The 5,878-nt window shown below is 40.5% G+C and overlaps 1 long non-coding RNA gene across 1 annotated transcript; it reads right to left on the bottom strand.

Annotated features, from left to right (window-relative positions):
* Positions 1-246: 246 nt before the first annotated feature.
* Positions 247-3,799, bottom strand: LOC308550531. Its single transcript, XR_013997916.1, has 3 exons — positions 3,714-3,799; positions 3,378-3,465; positions 247-330 (listed from the first exon to the last, which is right to left on the bottom strand). It is a non-coding gene; the product is annotated as an uncharacterized lncRNA (long non-coding RNA).
* Between the last annotated feature and the right edge of the window lie 2,079 nt (positions 3,800-5,878).

Consider the following 5,878-nt stretch of genomic DNA (forward strand, 5'->3'; position numbering starts at 1 on the left):
AAGAGGAGGAAAGCTACCCGCTAGGGTGCAGAAATGGACAGGAGATGGGTGTTGCGTCCATGAGGAAATCTAAAGTTCATCTGCTCATCCTAGGATTTTCTCATGCATGTAACTAACAAACTCATTGCTCCCATATGCAACTATAGTAAGAAATTGTTTTATACCTTCTTACTTAAAACATGTCCACAGAACACCTGGACAACAGTCTAAAACAACAACTCACGAGATGCAGCCACGGCGTCCTTCCCCAACATTGTCTCCTCTCCTCAGCCTCTGCAGCCTCCTCTGGTTACTTGTCCCCTGAGGATCGAGTGAAGGGCGGACCCAGTGCTGCAGAGATGTGAGAGACATTCAGGTAAGAGAAACAGAGAGTAGTGAAATAGCCAGTAAGAACAAAATGGTTAAATTATTCAAAAATTCTATATCAGGGGCTGCATACTTTATAAATATGGAAATGAATCTGAGTCTATCTAGAAAAGTGAGTAAAAAATAATTGTGCCATCTTACGACACTGCGAAGATGCAGAAGGCAACTGGGCAGAATTGAAAAGTATTCTAGCCCGGCCGGGCGTGGCTCGGTGGCTGAGCATCGACCTAGGATCCAGGCGATCGGGGTTCGATTCCCGGTCAGGGCACATGCCCGGGTTGCGGGCTCCAGCCGATCAATGACTCTCTCATCATTGATGTTTCTATCGCTCTCTCTCCCTCTCCTTTCCTCTCTCTGAAATCAATAAAGATATATTTAAAAAAAGAAAGAAAAGTATTCTAAAGGAACCCCTCATTCTAGGAGTCTCCCTAACAAAAATGTGTACGTGGGTTTACTTGTATGTCTAGGGACATTTATTCCAACAGCAGGTCTCCTAGCAAACAACAGTGACAACCAAGTGAAAACTAAATATTGAAATACCAAAACAATAGTAAACTGGGAAACTGCTGTGGCCCATAGATACAGTGAAACACTATGAAAACTTTTGTCCACGACAAACCATTAGGAGCTTCAGAAGTTCCCGGGGGGTGTCCCAGCACAGTGGTGAGGAGCGCGGTCTCTGCAGAGGAAGCATGGGCTCAATGTCATGACCTTAGCGCTTCCTGCTTCTGTGACTTTGCAACTGAGTCCTCCTTACCTCTCTGCAGACTTAACATACTGCACAATGCATACGCTGGTCATCAGTATTAACTCAACCATGGGAAACATTTAACATCGGTACCTAGGATAGTCTACCTTCCTGATAAATACTAGCAGTCATTAATATTATTACAATTCTATAGTGCATAACCACAGGTGGATGGATAAAGAAGATGTGGTAATAAACAAGCATACAGCCCGGCCGGGCAGGGCTCAGTGGTTGAGCGTCGACCTAGGATCCAGGAGACCGGGGTTCAATTCCCGCTCAGGGCACATGCCCGGGTTGCGGGCTCGATCCATGACTCTCTCATCATTGATGTTTTCTACCTCTCTCTCTCCTTCTCCCTTCCTCTCTCTGAAATCAATAAAGATATATTTAAAAACAAAACAAAAAACAAGCATACAATGAAACATTATTCAGCCATAAAAAGGAGGGAATCCTGCCATTTGCAAAAGTTGACAGCATTATGCTAAGTGAAATAAGTCTGACAGATAACAACAAATACTGTATAATCTTATTTGTATATGTAATCTAAGAAACCGGAACTCAGAAACAGAGAGTAAGGTGGTATTTGCTGGGGGCTGGGAAAATAGGGAGATGTGGGTTAAAGAGCACAAACTTCTACTTATAAGATGAGTATGTTTTGGGGATCTAATGTACAGCATGGTGATTATAGATAACAATACTGTATTATATACTTAAAAGTTGCTAAGTGAGTAGATCTTACACACAAGTGAAATAGTAATTACGTGACATGACTGAGGTATTAGTTGACAGTAAGGTGGTAGTCATTTTGAAATACGTAAGTGCATTAAATTAACACAGTGTACACCTTAAACTTACATAATGTTACATATCAATTATATCTCAATAAAGCAGAAAATTTTAAGTCATTAAAAAACATGTCTGCTAAAATATTACAAGTAGACAACCATGCAAATTTTAGGTGGTAAGTTTTCTTTCCGGTTTACCTTAATAAGTTTTAGTTAAAATCTCAATCTAGTGTGGCTTAATTTTAAAAATACTTTTTTTTTGGCAAATAATTAGAAATGATGGTCCTGGAAGAAATAAACTTCTGTATTTAATACTCGACCATTCATTCCATAGAAGAGAGTAAAAATTCAAATTCAGTGATTACAGCACCAACAGCTTCAGAGACGAAAGAGCACAGGATGTGCAGAGGAGGCTAGAACATGAATTTGCAGGTCCCTCTACGGTCTAACCCTGAGAGCTTCCCAGGGATGCTCAGGTGGCCAACTGAAAGTCTGTGGCCACTTCTGACGGGAAGGACGTCCTGGCTTTGCTCCTAATTCTCCTTTGCTTTCACAGACTCTATCCGTAAGGCCCACACTGATTTAGTACCTGAGACCCAGGCTTGACAATTATATGCACAGCATTCCTAAGACAGACACCTCCAATAAAGCTGAAGAATCGTTAATAAAGTCAGAACTCATGAATATGGCATCCGACGATTTCAAACCTAGGCAGACTTTATGTAACAGTTAATATTCCCACAGTGCCTGGACTTTTTATGCTGAGGCTCATGTTGCAGCACTGTTGTTTTTTTCTGTTTGTTTTTTCGCTCTCACACATGGTTCTTAGCGGTGTGGTATAGTCTGACACAATATATAGACTGGGTGACTTAAACAACAAACATTTTTCTTATGGTAAGTCCAAGATCAAGGTGCCAGCAGATGTGGTTGCTGGAGAGGACCCTCTTCCTGGCGTGAAGACAGCTGCCTTCTGTGTGCTCACATGGCCTTTCCTCATCAGTGCCCTTGAAGATTTATGGTTTTATGGGGACATAACCATTGCAATTTGAGGAGCATACGTGTGTTTAGCAATAACTAGCTTGATGATGAACAAAAATAGTATAGGCCCTCTCTGTGTGTGGCTTTTCACTTTCTCAGCCCACTCTTACTCTAGATAGAAAAATACCAGGTCAGGGGGAAATCAACAATTAATATCTATGGAACCTGCAGTCTGCTCCAGTCACGATGAATTATTTAGAGCTTAGTGGGGCCTCCTGGTTATTGGATTTAACCAAGAAGAAATTAAACACTCTGTCTCTCCCACTGCATTTTCCTGTTGACCATTTGTATCGCTGATGAAATATTTTAGGGTTCAGAGATCTGTGAAGTTTGAGAGTTCATGGTGTTTTGTTTTAACTTGAGACTAAAACAATGACAAAGTATGATTGAACTGACCATAGATCAGTGCAATATTCATAATCTGTGTGAAAGATACATACCCGGTAAAGTCCAGGAAATCCAACTCTTTCCCATGAGCAAGGACTCTGCTGTGGGTGTGAAGACCCTGTGTCCAATTCTGAATGTAAACTGTAATTGAAAAAAAAATAAAAGAATGGGGAGAGAGTTTATAAACTTGTGTTTTGATCTATGCAGTTAAACTACTACTAATGCTAAAAAAAACCCCAAAAAAACAAAACAAAAAAACACCCCTGTGTCCCAAGTCCTACAGACAGGAGAAAACCCTCAAACAAATAGCAAACAACAGGCCTAAAGTCCTCCCATCCCCCCCAGCTCCTGGGGCCTTAGGGACTGGAAGCTGTGTCCTGAACAGATACCTGCTCCGGGCTGTTCCATGAGGAAGACGAAGTGAGACGAGCAGCTTGGAGAACTGCAGCAAATGTCCAAGAGCCTGAAAAAACTGAACCGATATAAGGCATTTATCCAACGACATGGTGAAGAAAATGGTCTCTGCATTTAGAAAGATGCTTCAGTGTTTGACTCTATCCATTAAGGCCTTTATGAAGCTGCACCAGTTATTCTCAGAAGTTTATACTTAATGTCCTCACTCATTTAAAGGAAAAATAATAGTACATCATGCACATTTTTTTTGTGATAAAAAAATCTCCCAAAATAGAATTCATGGTGCCATTAGAGTTCTGTGTATAATCGTCGTTTCTACCACTGTTACAGTCACATGTGTATTCACATACGTATACACAAACACACACGTATGTGCACACTCTCATAGGAACACCCTCAGAAAAGTAACTCACAGAAGTATTTTATAAACAAAGTACATGTTTGGAAAGGAAACACCAAGACTGTCACACTGGTCACCACTGAAAGGGGAAACAGAGAGAGGTTCGGCATTCATGCAGATTTTCACAGTCGACAGTTGATACTTGCAACATTCATAAAACAAAATTAAAATCCAGGAAGTAAAAGATGTATTTATATATTCATGAGCAAGTTGTTGAAAATTTAAATAATATGTACGTAAATCAGAAAACATGTCTAAAGATGATTCCTGTTAGACTGTTTTTGATTATAGTCTGTGCTCCTGTTTTCTACACATTTTCTACAACTTTACGAAAATTCAAGTAATTACAACTAACTTTCACAAAATGGAAGCAAACACACACATTACATTCTGTGTGGTCTGGAGAACTGATAAGAAAGAAAAAAAAATTAAAATGTAAACACATATCATGCTAAGCAAAATAAGCCAGTCAGAGAAAGACAAGTATCACATGATCTCACTCATACGTGGCATCTAATCAACACAATAACCTGATGAACAAAAGAGATCCAGAGACACAGAAACATGAAACAGACTGAGGGATCTCAGAGGGATGTGGGGAGGGAGGAGCGGGACGAGATTAACCAAAGAACTTACATGCATAAACGCCCAGCCCATGGACACAGAACAGTTCCGCAGGCCTGGGGGGCGGGGCAGGTGCTGCGTGAAGGGGGTTAACGGGGGGAAAAGGGAACATCTGTAATACTTTCAACAATAAAGGTAAATTCTTTAAAAATTTAAAAATAATAATCAAGATCATCTAGTAACCATGATCGTGATAAGAGCGAAATTTACAGGATATCACTGCAGAGCCTGCAGGAACACCTTAGTCAGGAGGCTATCAGCCCAGACAATGAGAACAGCGCTGGGATCCTGCGGCAGGACGACTCCAAATGCCTACGGGGAGGAGCGCACATCCCTGCCACCCTCACCTGGGGGAGGAGGGTGAGAGGGCACATATAAGGGGCACCACGAGTAGAGGTTATTTTTTCCAATTGACTGAACAGTGGAGACACATCCCCTTCTGGCACAAATACATGTTCACCAAGTTCTGAATTTTAAACTTAGCTCCATGAAAACCTAAAGGGCAAAGTGCCCTTTTTGCAGCTGGTATAAAAACATCCATTATATTTATTTCAAAAATTTGCTGGGTGAAACAACATGTTTTAAAATTAAAGAAAGCCATGCTATGTAAAATTTATGGAAATTTAATAAAATATAACATAAGACACAGCAAAACCTCCTGCCCTTCTTGATAAGCACTAGGTTTATTACAGTGGAAAATTATAGAAATACGTGAAAGGGGAAACATTTAGTAAAATCTGCATTTCATATTGAAAGCGGCAGTTATTCAAACAACAAAAAATGTGATACTCAGCATCATTATAAACATTTTAAAATTTACATATGAAGAGACTAAAACTGAATCAAGAGTCCTAAATCCCAAAAAGAAAAACTCAGGTTTCACATGATGTTTTATGAGTTATGAATATGCTCTGTGAACATAAATATACCTTTGGCCCAAATTTAAAAGGTGGGACAAGCTGCCTTCAGGGTTCCCGTCCCTGGTAAGGTGGGGTAAGCACGCCGTGCCCTGTCTGTCCCACTGAATGGAGCTAAGTTTGAAGACTCTGAAAGTAAATAGTAACAGGGGAATGGGGAAGAACCCTTGACTGTGAACGGCTGAAAAGGGAATAATGG

Source organism: Miniopterus schreibersii, assembly GCF_964146895.1.
Source record: "Miniopterus schreibersii genome assembly, chromosome: 22".
NCBI classification, from domain to species: Eukaryota; Metazoa; Chordata; class Mammalia; order Chiroptera; family Miniopteridae; genus Miniopterus; species Miniopterus schreibersii.